General features: G+C 44.6%; 1 protein-coding gene and 1 long non-coding RNA gene across 2 annotated transcripts in view; one reads left to right on the top strand and one right to left on the bottom strand.

Annotated features, from left to right (window-relative positions):
• Positions 1-1,934: 1,934 nt before the first annotated feature.
• Positions 1,935-4,776, bottom strand: LOC115518486. Its single transcript, XR_003970282.2, has 2 exons — positions 4,159-4,776; positions 1,935-4,075 (listed from the first exon to the last, which is right to left on the bottom strand). It is a non-coding gene; the product is annotated as an uncharacterized LOC115518486 (long non-coding RNA).
• A 2,143-nt stretch (positions 4,777-6,919) lies between these two features.
• PRKCQ (protein kinase C theta) overlaps positions 6,920-14,544 on the top strand; it is a 217,588-nt gene continuing 209,963 nt past the window's right edge. Inside the window, exon 1 of the mRNA XM_030321044.1 lies at positions 6,920-6,993. The gene's annotated coding sequence lies outside the window, so the exon portion shown is untranslated. The remainder of the gene's footprint in view (positions 6,994-14,544) is intronic.

Below are 14,544 nucleotides of genomic sequence, written 5' to 3'. Positions count from 1 at the left end.
TTGTCTTTTGCCTGGAGACAAACTTTCTTAGCGTGATTAAAACTAATCCACATTTCCGCAGCCCTCCCAGATTTACGTAACACCCAAACGTATTTACTTAATCTGGCAAGCAGGATCAGATGCTTTTCCCTGACCAAAAGCTTTTCCCTCTAGTTAAAACTGCATGATCCAATTAGTAAACAGGGAGTTGGTGGGGTTTTTTCACCCTGAACAGGATACTTCTTAAAAGAAGTTACATTGAAGGAAAAGAAGAAGAAAAAAGCCATTCTGAGGAATTATAAGGGCAGATTTAAACAGTAGTGTTATTCACTGTGGGGGGGGGGGACATAATTTTTGTCATTTAGTAAAAGGCAAAGTAGCTAGTCCTATTTAGAGCAAGCAGAGAATTTCAGTCATCTGCCTAGAAAACGTATTTGTAATTCCTTGACAAAATATTTAGGGATTAGAAGCGAATTAAAGTTTCTTTTATATACATGTTTATGCTTTTCAAATTTTCTGTGATGAATATTCAGTACTTTATAATCAGGCAGGAAGTTCCCCCAAATTACACGTAGTTAAAAGATAGTGAGAAAATACACCAAAATGTTCATTGCCGTGGATGGGGGAATTATGAATAACCTTTTTTCTCTTTTTACTTTTCCCTAATTTCTAGATGTGTGTGTGTGCATACAAGTAAATGTGGAGCTTTTCTCATAGGAAAAATAATAACCATTACTTCTCAAAATCTGCTTGCCCATTTTTAGCCTTTGCGGATGCTGGCCAGAATTCTGGAGACGCAGTTTTAGTGAGGTCCCAATGAGCCTCGCCTGGATTCTGATCATAGCTCTGCCTCTCCTTTGCTGTGTGATACTGTGTGAGTAACTTACCCTCTCTGAACCTCAATGTTCTCATCTGTAAAGTGTGAATAACAACACCCATACTATGGGATTGTCGCAGCGGTTTAACAAAGCTGATATATGTAAAATACCACTATTCAAAGTACAGCATTCTTTTCTTAAGGTTTTCCAGGGATCAAAAGCACTTTAGAGGTTTTATCTACTCGATTCTCCCTATGAAATCTGCAGGATGTCACGTGAATATCTCCTCTTAGACTACAACAAACATAGGACAGAATTTTTGAAATAATGTGTGATATTTATGGTCTATTTAGAAAAATAAGCACGTCCTCTAATCTGAGATAACACACATCTTTGATTTTTTAAAAACATTTTATTACTGAAGTATAGCTAACAATACAATGAATGATACATCAGGTTGGGGTGCACAACACAATGATTATATTATGCAATGACGTATAGCTTTGGTCCTTGAGTGTATCTCCATCAAGTTCAAACAGGAGGTGTGAAAACATTAGCTTTCCATTATTTTAAATGTTGCATAAATGTACAAATAAAAGCTATTGATAGGATTACTTAAAAAGAATTATTTAAATATTACAGAGGGTTTTTTTTAAATCATCAGAATACATGTATTTAAGTACTGGGTAATGTGTGTGTGTGTGTGTGTGTGTGTGTGTGTGTGTGTTTAATGTATAAAATTGAGATTAAGCGTCTATTCTCCAAAGGGCGCCTCTGTGGCTCAGTCGGTCAAGCCTCCAACTCTCTTGGTTTGGGCTCAGGTCATGATCTCACAGTTGGTGGGTTTGAGCCCCGTGTCTGGCTGTGTGCTGATGCCACCCATGGAGCTTACTTGTGATTCTCTCTCTCCCCCGGCCCCATTCACTCTCTCCGTCTCTCTGTCTCTGTCTCTGTCTCTCTCTCTCTCTCCAAATGAATAAATAAACTTAGAAAAAAGAGTCTATTCTCAAAAGAGATGCTAACCCCCAAATGTAGTGCTTTACTTCTTTTCTGTGCTGACTCTGCAGAGTAACAAGCAGAAAAGAAGGAGAAGGAGGAGGAAGAGGAGGAGGAGGAGAAAAGAAAATGCCAGCTTGGATCTGCTTACAACTTTATGAGCCAAGATAAGTTTAAAGAAATAACCCGTCTCAAGGGTTGCCATTTGGGGCTAACAACAAACATTTCAGGGGTGAGATGCTTGAGTTGGGGGACAAAGTGTGACCGTGAAACAGAGTCACTCTGACTCACACAACGGTCAAATATGATCAATTTAGCCTCAGTAGGCCTCCGTTCTGACTACTGAGAAAAAGCAAATTACCTGTATTTTTGTTCCACAAAATTTGTACTTCAGAGTGAATGGTTGAGACTGTGGTGTAGGCAGGAAAATGTACACAAAGAAGAAAGTAATGATTTTCTGTGTTTCCTGTGCTACCCGTGTATGACTTCCTTGAGAGTATTTGAATTTTTTTATACCAGTGAATATATTTAAATAGCAATGAGTACTAGAAGCAAATTATATTACATTTCCCATCACTGACAATTAGAACTTTCTTTTAGTTGGCATTTATCTTCAGAACTTTAAAGCTGGAAGGAACCTACGAAGTCTAACATAAATTCTGCGTGTGTGCGTGCGTGTGTGCATGTTAATGTCAAAATAAACCCATAAATGGTGTGTGTCTGAGGGATACAGGTTGAAGAAGGGAGTAGGGAGGGATGGGTGTGGTATTTGCTTTTTCACAAAAGGGATTGAGAGAATAAAGTGGTTTGACTTACAAACACAATGAAACTTTATTGTGTTAAGGTATATCTATGCTAAAACAACACTGAAAATGTTACCATTCGCTATCTGATTCAGATACTTATGTTACAATTAGATTCTCTCTGTTGTCCTTGATACCTTAAAAAAAAAAATCAGTGCTATAAAATTTCAGAAGCCACAAGTAAAACAAGACAGCAACATTGTGTTTTTAAAACTCCACTACCTTAAAAAAATGGCGTTGGGGGTGATGGAGGGGAGACACTATCATGTTCAAATTCATTCTTCGATAATATAATAATAGTTGAAAAAAATGACCTCTAGATGTTCTAATCATTAAAATCTAATCATTAAAGATTAAATTTTGCTTTATTTTCTATGGCTACATTGTTAAGTGGGCATTTTGACACATTATGATTTATAAATCGGCCATGTATACATCTGTTAACTCTTCTTAGAATACCTTGTTAGTTGGGATATCCATAAACACACACAACTGACTTTACTGTTCCAAGAGGCAGGCTGTCATTTCAGCTCTTGTCTTGTTTCCGTGTATATAATGGCAAAGGTCCTGAATCTGGGGTCAACAGACCGGGGGTCAAGCCACACCCCACCACTCATTGTGACAGCCTGGCAAGTCATTTGTTTGATCGCTAAGCCTCAGATGTCACATCTGTCAAGTGAAGGGGATATTCCCCATCTTGGGGGATTCATTGTCACAGTCAAATGAAATAATTAAAGTATTCAACACCATGCCATGGCACGTGTCATAAATGCACACAAAATATTAGCCACCTAAAATTGGGTCACTCATCATCTCTTTCTTAAATGAAGACATAATACCTACTCCCATACCTTGTCTAAGATCTAAAAACTAGCTTAACATCACCAGGCATACATAACAACATAGGACCTTTAAAAAAAATACCACATTATGAACACTGCTGCCTTTTAAGCTCCGGATAAAATATGTATTGACCCTTCCCCTTCCTGATTTGGAAGAGTTGGTGTCAATCTTATTATGAGTAGGAATCAAGGTTTATTTGCTCCCCTGGGGGAGAGACAATTTTGGCTTCCGTGTTTACAGCTCCCTTCATGCAATAACAATTTCTAGCTTCTAATTATCCTTTTTCCCCGTCTGAATGCATAAAGTTAGATGGACTAGGGGAAAAAAGAAATCTCCCTTTCCCTTGTCCAAGCTGTGAATTTAAAATACCTGTTTTTCATCTTGCCTCTGTCACTTTCACCTACAGCTTCTAGAATAATTTTGACATTTTCTGAATAAATTTATGCAAGACTCAACATGTTTCTCAGGCCTCTGGGTAGGGAAGATCATGGTCGTCTAACACCATGCTGATTCTTCTGGAGATTCAGGAAGACCACTTTAAAACCAATCTCTGCCAGGCCTTTGGCAAAGTGACAGCTGGGCAGCCATACTCCTCATGAAATTATCCAAACTAGTGTCCCTCTGAGTGGTGACTTTCTGCAGAGACAGAAGTGGCCTTGTTAAATAGTCCTCTGTTCAAATTGCCTGTGTTTGTCATGTCCTACTACTCCCCCAAATACCTTCTTTCTCTGAATCGAGGCTCATAATGAGGACATCGTCTCTTTAGTTTCTATCCTAAATCCGTTATGGAAGGTGCAGGAAGTGGTCTCTTCGGGAAGTAGAAGATAATCGCCAGCTGGGTCCAAAATGAAAGCGAGGTGGTGTCTCAGGCTCCCTTTTGCAGATTCCAAGTTGGAGGAAGATGGACTGTGATCTCTCCAGTGATAGGATTCTTGACGTCGTTTATTTCTTCGCTCTGGATCCAAAGAAGGGATCATACCTCTTCCGGCTAAGGTGAAACCACACCACAGTCTGTCCTGAGCATCATTCCAGGAAACTTTAGGGCAGACACTGAAGTACACAACCAAAAGTCTGAGTGTGTTTCACACAATGAGTAGAACCTCACCGCCCACATGTAGTCCGCTCCAGGAAGTGTCATTTCCTCTTCCAGGAAACAAAGGTGTGGAGAACTTCTGAGCAGCAGCCGTGTTTATAAAACAACGAGACAATGTCTGGTCATGAAGCAGAAATACCTAGTGGCCTGGGGAAGGAGAAGGCTGGCCCTACAAGACGCCGGGATCAAAAAGACGTGGAGGTATCCCTAACACCTAACATGTAACAAGAACAGATTTAGATGTTTTGCTCTTAGGGGAGAGTCAAGACAAATCAACAAACACCAACGCAAAACAAAAACAAAATCCTCTTTTTAGATATACGGTGAATATGGTTTTAGAAGAATCGGTCTTTAGATTCATGGGTTTTCAGCGGTAAGACTGCATGGTTGTGGCACAGTAGAGTGGCACGGGTCCCCAGAGACCAGTTGTCCAAAGGAAAGCCAAGCAGAAAACAGAGGGAATGGCTGTAGAATGCAGGCACTAATCAACAGCGCCTGATCGAGCTGCTCCGCACTGGCCTGGGTTTGAATCCTGGTTCTGGGACTTTATTAACTGTAAGGTTTGGAGCAAGCTGCATTACCCTTGTAAGCCTCATTAGTCTCATCTCTGAAACAGAAATGATGATGATGATGATGATGATGATGATGATGATGATGGTGGTGGTATAATTTCTACACCATAACGTTTACAAAGAGTAAATGAACAGTGCATCAAAAGTGCAATGGACACGTTACATTGCCTCGTATATAGGCACTCAGTACATGATCATCATTATTTGGAACTTTTTAAAAGCCATTGACCACAGACTAAGTTAAAAACACACACGAACTTTCCTTGAGCTTCTATATGTGTGTAAGCTCTTTCTCAAATGGTCAGTGAAAATCTCAGCCATCAGGAATGAGTGGGTTTCCTGCTGGCACTGCAGACGCTCACAGCTGGCCATCTCTTCTTCTCCATGTGACAGGCTCTGTTTAGGGATGGCTGGAGAAGAACCAGGAGGAAGGCATTTCGAACTAGAAGTTTCTCTTCTGCAGAGAGAAGCTGGGCTTCTCACTGGAGCGAATTCTTCCAGCTCTGCCGCCTTGTTCCCAGCCATACTTACCTTTCGCCACCAGATTTCAATAGCAAATGTACAGTCAGTGCCTACTATGTGCCAGGCTCTCATGACGCCACGGTGAGCGGCACTCTGAGAGTCCATCTACCCTCGCACCTCCTTCCTGGCTAGGATCTTCCAAGAGGCAGCCTCTCTGTTGTTGATTCTGGCCTGAGTATCAGTTCAACATGGCTAGAGATTAACAAGTGTGGGAGAGGGGCTAGTTTTCACGCATTGCATCTTTATCCTCAAAAGGAGTGTGTGTTTGTTTTGCTGAGTTCATAGAGATTAGGGGAAAGAGAGGCCCTATCTAGCTTCCCTGCCACAAAGCAGCAATGTGAATTTCTCAAGTCAACACACCCACTTGCACCTACGTTTTTCATCTTTAAATTAAAAGTTGGGAACTAGCTGCCATCAGAGATCCTTTGCAACTGACACTCTATATATACATCCACGATCAGAAGCCTGTTAATCCAAGATTTTGCTCGTTTTTACCTTTTAAATCTCTCTCTCTCTCTCAAAAAAAAAATATTTCTCAGACTAATGTGGTGTTAGAACATTATAGCAACAAAAGCCTGAAGCAAGTACACTTTAAACATTTAGTGTCATGATCGTGAGAGAATCGCTCTGTAACAGTTTTGGTAACCAGATATATAGTTTTCTAACCTGATTGAAAAATTAACCCCAGTCATCCTCATCAGGATTACCATCAGCATCACCAACAAGGTGCAAAGGCTTCGAATGACATGCACCTGTAAGGTCATACCGCAGCTTGGAGGCTGTCAAAGTTTTAAAGCAATGCAACTTCGGAAACTATACATGAAGCCACAGGGTGCAAAAATAAAAACCAAAAATAAAATACAGTGGCAGCTAGGGCACACAACGTAGAAAAGAGCATCCTCCAGACAGAAAAGCACCCACAGTCCTGGGTAGGTAACTTTCAAAGAGAACTTCAGAACCATGTCGATGAGCCCTTTTGTAGTGTAAAAAGAGAAACCCGTGAAGTTCTGTTCACCGAATGACCTTGATCCTTCCCTTCGGAAGGGTGGTTTTCGATTTTCAGTTGGGCGAGGCGTGGAGTCCGCTCGAGCTCAGCCGGCGGCAGGTGCCGGGCGCCCCTGGCCGCGACCTCCCGCATAGTCCCCGGGGCCCGGGAGGGCGGCGCGGGGGAGGAGCGCGGGCGAGGGGCGGGCGCGGTGGGAGGGGACGCGGAGCGGGGCGCGGGTTCCTGGGCGGGCGTCCGCTGGGCCGGCTCGGGCGCTCGGGCCGCGGGCTCACGAGCGCCCCCTGGCAGGCGCCGGGACGCCGCCAGTGCCCGCGCCGCCGCCGAGCAGCAACGCCTGGGACCCCGGGCGCCCCGTCTGCAGGTAGGTGAGCTGGGGTGGGGGCGTCGGCCCCGGGGAGGGCAGGGGGTCCGCGCGGGGGGCCGGGGCCGCGAGCCGGCGGGGCGGGGTGCGGAGTCGGGGGTAGGCCGGCCCGGGTCCCGCTGCGAGACGAACGGGGAAGGGGGCGCGGGACGCCTGCCCGGCCGCCAGGGGAATAGAGCGCAGCAAACTTTGGGCCACTTGCCTCCGGTGGCATCTTAGGCGCGGGTGGCGTAGGGCGCAGCTGACCTTGGCCGTGTGGAGGCCACCGAGGCTGGGGCTGGGGGGCGCCTTCACTTCCTTCTCGTTTTCTCCCCTCTCACCTGGACTTACTGGGGTGGGAAGGAGGGAAGAAGGTGGAAAGTTTTTTATCCTTGGCAAATGCTATAAGGAGAGATGGTTGATGCAGATGGTGACCTGCCCACAGGTCTTGTTTCCTTAGGGTTTGCGAGAGCAGCAGGCAGGGCTGCCAAGACTCACTTCTAAACAAAACCAAATTTCTTTTCAAGGTCCTGGGGCAGGGTGAGGCGGCTCTGTGATAGATACGGGGGGAAAAAAAGTGTGGTTCTCAATCCTGTAACCTCTAGTGAGATTCTCTGTATTTCGGCATTCAGGGCCACATGTTAAGAAAGTAGAGTTAAATATCTTTATTTTATTGAATTTTAAGAGCCCCAGTTATCTGTGTGAAATGGACTGTTCATGCTAAAGGCTTGGGCACTCCCTATAGGCATGAGTGAGGAGAGGCCCAAAGGTCTGGCCCCGCTGGAGATTCAGATTCTTTCCGCCTGGAGTCTGCCACTGAGCTGCCTTGTCCTTTGAGGTTGTGTAAGAAAAGGTTATTCAGCCATGAGGGTGAAGCCTGCGGGAAAGGTGCAGGTCTGGCCAGGGCCAGGTGCCCACCTGACCCCCTGCACTGGTTCTCTAGACCTTCCCCCTTGGACCCAGCCTTCTGTAGAAGCGGTGACCAGCACAGCCCCCCTTCCCTGGCAGGGATGTTTGGTGAAGGCACCCTGCTCCTAGCTCCAGGGCCCCCTCTCTCCCACCCCACACCCCAACCTTGTGAATCACCAACTTCGTTTTTCCCCCTAACTTTATCTCTGGTAACTCTTGTAAAATGGCAGGCTTAGGGGCGGATGCTCAATCTCTTTAAAAAATGCTGTGTCTAGTGGGAAGGAGGGTGACAAAGGAGGGTGACGTTTACCAATTTGGTTGCAAATTACTTTTGAAGTTTATGCACAGCTGTTTAAAATCCCTCTGAGATCAGTGCCATTGTTTGAGGCAGGTGTCTGTCACAGATTGATGTTGTTAGTCCCTTTTCTGCTGATTGCATGTACGTATATTTAAAGCCTAAGGCACAGGAAGAAGACCTTCTAAAACCTCCAAAGCCTCAGCTGTGAAATTCCTCCCTGTTAGTGATTGAGACTAAATTAAGTCATCTTGTTGGTTGTTGTTGTTGTTGTTTTTTCTTCTCGCTCTCATAAACTTTTATCTCTGATTTCAAGAGTAACCTGTTCGGCCTCACCAGCCTTTGTTTCACTCCTGTGATTTTCTTGTAAATTCTTAAAATGTGAAGTTCCAGGGAGGACTTCTCATCGCCACCCTTCAATGTGTCATGCTCACTTCCGCCACCGTCTTGTGCCATGGTGGCTCAGAATGGCAAGAAGCGCTTGGGCAAGCTTCTTTGTGGGTCCTCCGGCTGGGTCCACCTCCCTACGATGGAAACACCCTTGAGTCGGCTCTGAATATCCCTGGGTCAGCTACTAGAACTTTCACTTCTTCTGCTGTTGGCATTTCTCTTTAGATACACAAGGATATTGTACAATTATTTACACCTTCGTCCTCCTTAGCATCTCAAAGATCCCTTTCAACTCTAAGACTCCATTTCCCTTGTTCAGAGCAGGTTCTGGAGGCTCCCCTGAATTGCCCATTTGTCTTTGGTCATTTCTATGAAGGTCCCTCATTTGGCTGTAATATATTCTCTCTCTTCTGGGGGGGAGATGCAGGATTTCATGATAGGACATTTGCCTTCCTTGAAAATAGGAATTAGAATTAGTACTTCCTGTTTTTAATGCATGTCATATTTTAGATTGGCAGATTATGTTGTTTGCTCCCCAAAATATTGCAGATAGAATAATCGCATGTGACTGTTACTAAGGGTATATTTTCCTCTCAGGTGGTTTCCTTTTTAGAGTCTTCACCCTTTTCTCTTTTTTCTTTGAAGTAATTTTCCTAAATTGTTTAAAATTAAAAAAAAAATTGTATGATGAAAAATCCCAGGGAACACACATGGATCATGTGATTTCATATTTACATAATTTTGCTGTCCCAAATCAAATGTGTAATTGAAAGTAGAGAGAATGGTCTCATGGTGTCATGCACAGCATTTGACTTCTTCATGTCTGTCCATTATAGTAAAACTTCCAGTATCTCGTTTTCTTTTTTTTTTTTAATTTTTTTAACGTTTATTTATTTTTGACAGAGAGAGAGAGACAGAGCATGAGTGGGAGAGGGGCAGAGAGAGAGGGAGACACAGAATCCAAAGCAGGCTCCAGGCTCTGAGCTGTCAGCACAGAGCCCGACGCGGGGCTCAAACCCACAGACCGCGAGATCGTGACCTGAGCCGAAGTCGGACGCTCAACCGACTGAGCCACCCAGGCGCCCCCCAGTATCTCATTTTCAAATTTTGCCTGTTCATGCCTATTCTGGCTGTTAAGGAAGAGATCATGAGACACTCAGAAACACATCGAGGCAGAAAGTTGAATTAAAAGGTATTGTCTTGCAATAAAGGAAACATCTTTCAGTATCCTAACACATCAGGCATTTATACACAAATCCACATTTCCCTGTCATCTAAACATAACCCTTGGGGCAAAGGGAGAATCAGAGTTTCAGAAATTAGTTTCTGTTCCGCGATTAAATTAGCCCATTTTTAAAGTACTCTCTTTGGCCGGACATGCTTCTACAGGTTGATGTTAACTTTAAGCTAGTAATATTGATGATAATAATCAGAGCCAACAAAAGCAATAAAATAATGGTTTGATGGATGCAGTATTACTTATCATTTGCGTGCCGGGTATGAAGCCCAGAATTTTATATTTGACAAACATTCCTATTTCATGTAATCTTTGCAACACTTTTATAAATTGCTTAGTATTGTCATCATCACCACTTTCATTTTGCAGGTGAAGAACCTGAGTCTCAAGGAAGTTGTATCGCTTGCCCAGGTCTTAACAGCTCGTATGTCTGACTCTGACACAGAGCTGGACAACCTACCAGTTAAAGGTTTTGGGTTTTTGTTTTTCCCTTAATGTTTATTTATTTTGTGTGAGAGAGAGCGCAAGCAGGGGAGGGGCAGAGAGAGAGAGAGAGAGAGGGAGATACAGAGAATCCCAAGCAGGCTTTGCACTGTCAGCCCAGAGCCCAACACCGGGCTCGAACTCACCAAGCACGAGATCATGACCTGAGCCGAAATCAAGAGTCGGATGCTTAACCAACTGAGCGCCACAAGTGTTTTCAATCGTGACAAAATGGTACACATACCACAAAACTCATCATCGTAACCATTTTGAAAGGTACCTTTCAGTGGCATTACGTACCTTCACACTGGTGGGCAACCATCGCCACCAGCTATCAACAGAGCTCCTTCATCCTGCAAAACTGAAACTCTGTCCCATTTAACACTCCCCGTTCACCCTCCCGCCAGCCCCTGGCAAGCTCCATTCTTCGTTTTGTCTTTCTGAATTTGACTACTCTGGGCACCCCGTATACGTGAAACATACAGTATTTGTCTTTGTGAGACTTGCTTACCTCACCATAAGGCCCTGCAGATGCATATGTGTTGTAGCATTTGTCCGAATTTCCTTCCTTTTAAAGGCTGAATAATATTCCATTGTGTGTGTGTATCCTGTTCTGTTTATCTACTCATCTATTCATGGACGCCTGGGTTGCCTCCACGTTTTGGTTTATATATAATAACACTTTGAACATGGGTGTATAAATATCTCTTTAGGTCTCTGCTTTAAATTCTTTTGACTGGATTCAATGGCAGTTCGGTATTTCATATTTTGAGGAAACGTCATCCTGTTTCCCGCGATGGCTGCATCATTTCACATTCCCACTAGTGCGTAAAGGTTTCCGTTTCTCCACATCCTCGGTGACACTTGATATTTTCTGGATTTTGTTTGTTTTGATAGTGGTCATCCTCATGTGTTGTGAGGTGGTAAGCAATGAGCTTTTCACTAAATTGTTTGACGCTAGACTCAGGGGTCTATGAGTCTCCTGAGTTCATTGGTCTTTCCTCTCTCTCCTTGTTTATGTACGTTTTTCTAGTGCAGAATCACTAGAGCAACCACTATTCGAGCATCCCCTGAAGGACCAGGGAAACCAGGGCAGGGGGGCTCTTGAAAGATAAAAGGTCCTTCTAGGAAGGGTTGCCCCTACCTACGTGAAGGACCTTGTGATGTAGAAATAAATGGTTGTTCGGGGCACCTGGGTGGCTCAGTCGGTTGAGCGTCCAACTTCGGCTCAGATCATGATCTCGCAGTCCATGAGTTCGAGCCCCGTGTCGGGCTCTGTGCTGACAGCTCAGAGCCTGGAGCCTGCTTCGGATTCTGTGTCTCCCCTCTCCCTCTCTCTTTCGGTCTCTGCCCCTCCCCCCCTCACTCCCTGTCTCTCTGTCTCTCTCTCTCAAAAATAAGTAAACATTAAAAATAAAAAAAAAAAAGAAATGGTTATCAAGAATAAAGGAAGCATGGTGTTAGTGCTAATAACCTTAAATGTGTAGGACAGACCTTTTGCAGATTAAAGGCTAGATTATCTCTTGTAGGCAACCAAAACAAGGCAAATTCTTGGGACGTCGGAGAGAGCCAAAAGGTTGATGGCTGTACTTTAGTTCATCAAGCTTTTGTTATGAGCCCCAGAGCCACACACTGTACTGTCTAACTCGTAGGGGAGAGGCAGACAAGTAAAGAGGAAATTACAAGGCAGTGTGATAATTTCATCATGCGTGTATATATCGCTTCTCGGCCTTTTGGCTAAGATCAAGTGCATCATGCGTGTATATTGTTATGTGTCAGTTTATACTATGATGGTGTGCAACTGTATTATATATTTGTTTATTTCCTGCCTGTTTCCTCCTCTGGAGGGTAAACCCTGTGAGGGCTAGTGTTTCATCCATAGCTGTATCCCTGGCTGCTATAGCAGGGCCTGGCACATAGTAGGCCTGCAATACATAAGTGTATGGTGACTATGCGAGTGCCGTCCTGGGGATGTACGTGGTGCTATGGGAGCACTTAGATTTGGAGTGTCTGAGAAGATATCTCAGCGGAAGTGATGGCAGGTGGCAGTGAGCCCAGTGAGGGTGTTCTAGAAGTGGGGATGGCGTTTGTAGAATGGCCTGGCAGCTTGTGATTGTGACATCCCAGCAAAGGAAAGGAAGAGTCTGGCTGGAGCGCAGCAGGTGAGTACAAGAGAGCGGGGTGAGCCCGGTGGCTTCCCCTCAAAGTGTGTTTGTGGCATCCACTGCCACACTTCAGTTAAAAGTACAAAGAGCAGGGGTGCCTGGGTGGCTAAGTCGGTTGAGCGTCCGATTTGGGCTCAGGTCAAGATCTCACGGTTCGTGGGTTTGAGCCCTGAATCGGGCTCTGTGCTGACAGCTCAGAGCCTGGAGCCTGCTTCGGATCCTCTGTCCTTCTCTCTCTCTGCCCCTCCACTGCTCGCATGCTCTCTGTCAAAAATAAGTAAGCATTTTTTTCTAAAAAAAGGACAAAAGGCTGACCCTTCATTGCCCTTGCCTCTGTTAGCCTCCTGCTCATCCCCTGCCCTCTAAGCTGTTCACCCTGAGTGAGCACTAAAATAACCCGTAAGTAGAGTGCTGCCAAGACACGGCTGTTTCCAGAGCAGACCACGTGCTGAGTTCACGGTCAGATAAGATGACTCTTCATAGCCCAGGTGGCCAAGAAGCCAAGTCTTTCATGAACATAAGACGAAATGCCCTTCTTGCAATTTTGGGAGAAATGCATTTCAGTTGCATGCATGTTTAGAGCAGCGGTCTTAAACCGTCTCTATTCCGTGGCTCATTCATGGACTGATTTCAGTGGTGCAAAAACAGGCCTCTCGCACCATGTTTTTTTACCCTGCAAGACACAATCCATTAGTGGATTATGAAATTAATGTATTGCTTTGTGACAAGCTTCTCTTTCAAAATGAAATAGAACAGAAAACACTAGCACCCATTTCATGTAGCAACAGTAATGATTTCATGAAGTTTTCTATCATGGAATTTAGGACATAGTCTCTTTCTCACCTGTTTGAAAATTACAGACTCACAGCATTTAGTTTTCTGTACCCTTCCTGGTAAGTCATGGGATCACACAAGCTCCAGGCTGGAGGGAAGAAGGAGAAATGGAAAGGAAAGTGACATTTGTTAAGCGTGCGGTGTGCCAAGTGCTGGGATACATGGGATCACTTACTCTAAAGCCCTGTGTGTCAGATGGGTCTTTCATGGTTTACGGAGGAAACGCTGAATCGTGAAGACGTGAAGAAACTTGATCAGGGATCGCACAACAAATTGTTAACTGTGAACCCTGATCTCTTGGCTCCTAATTTAATATTCTTTTTTATGCCTCTGTGGGTTGTCTTCCCCAAGTGTGTTCATCAGTTGGCTGCTTGGGGAAGATATTTTCTTGAGGAAAGTGGTGTAACCGTATTCACATTTGTTAGGAAGAATGGAAACTTTGAGAGGTATCGCATCAGCTTCTTAAAGGACTAGATCAGTGAGGTGGAAATAGTGTTGATTATATAGACTGGGAATCATTCAACCTGAAGTTGACAAAGATGAAAACAGCTACTCCCCCCAAAGCTGTCCCCCGGACGAGCATGGGTGGTGCCATGTGAGATGACATACTTTCCGTCCTAAAGCCGGGGACCCTGGGGCCACTGTCTACTTCTCCCAGTTTGTGTACAGAGGTTGATGAGATATACTGAGCAAAATTGTGCAACTATACAAATTCATGACGCTCTAATTCTGCGATTTCTAACATCAGCCAGGCTCTCAGGCTTTCCCTGGCCAAGCCTCCTTGCTTTCCACAGCAGCCACTTGTGACCATCACCTGCCAGCCCAGCCCCCTACCCTCAGCCTGTTGCCTTGCTTCCCCCTTCACTGAGCAAAATGGAAGTTTTCCTGATGAGAACAGACTGAATTTGTGATCACAGAGCTACAGCCTGACTTCAGCTGGATCTACCCTCCCATCCTTCCCTCCTTTTCACAATGAAAAGAAAAAGAAAAAAAGATGCCTCACTCTCCTGGCTAATAATCTTCCTCCTCCTTTGGTGCTCTGGGACCCATGCCTTCCCCATTCTTGGGCATGTTGTTCTCTTGATTCTGTCCTCTCTCATCTGTGTATTCCTTCCCTCCCTCCTCACTGGCCCCATTCTCACTGCATCAAACATGCCTAAATCCCTTCCTTGTTCTAGCTACTTTTTTCTCTTTCCTCCTCCTCCTCCGTGCCACACTCCTTAAATTGTCCTTTCCGCCTGCTACTGTTTTCTCGCTCC

This window comes from Lynx canadensis, chromosome B4, assembly GCF_007474595.2.
Source record: "Lynx canadensis isolate LIC74 chromosome B4, mLynCan4.pri.v2, whole genome shotgun sequence".
NCBI classification, from domain to species: Eukaryota; Metazoa; Chordata; class Mammalia; order Carnivora; family Felidae; genus Lynx; species Lynx canadensis.
This window is presented reverse-complemented; position numbering and strand designations above follow the sequence as displayed.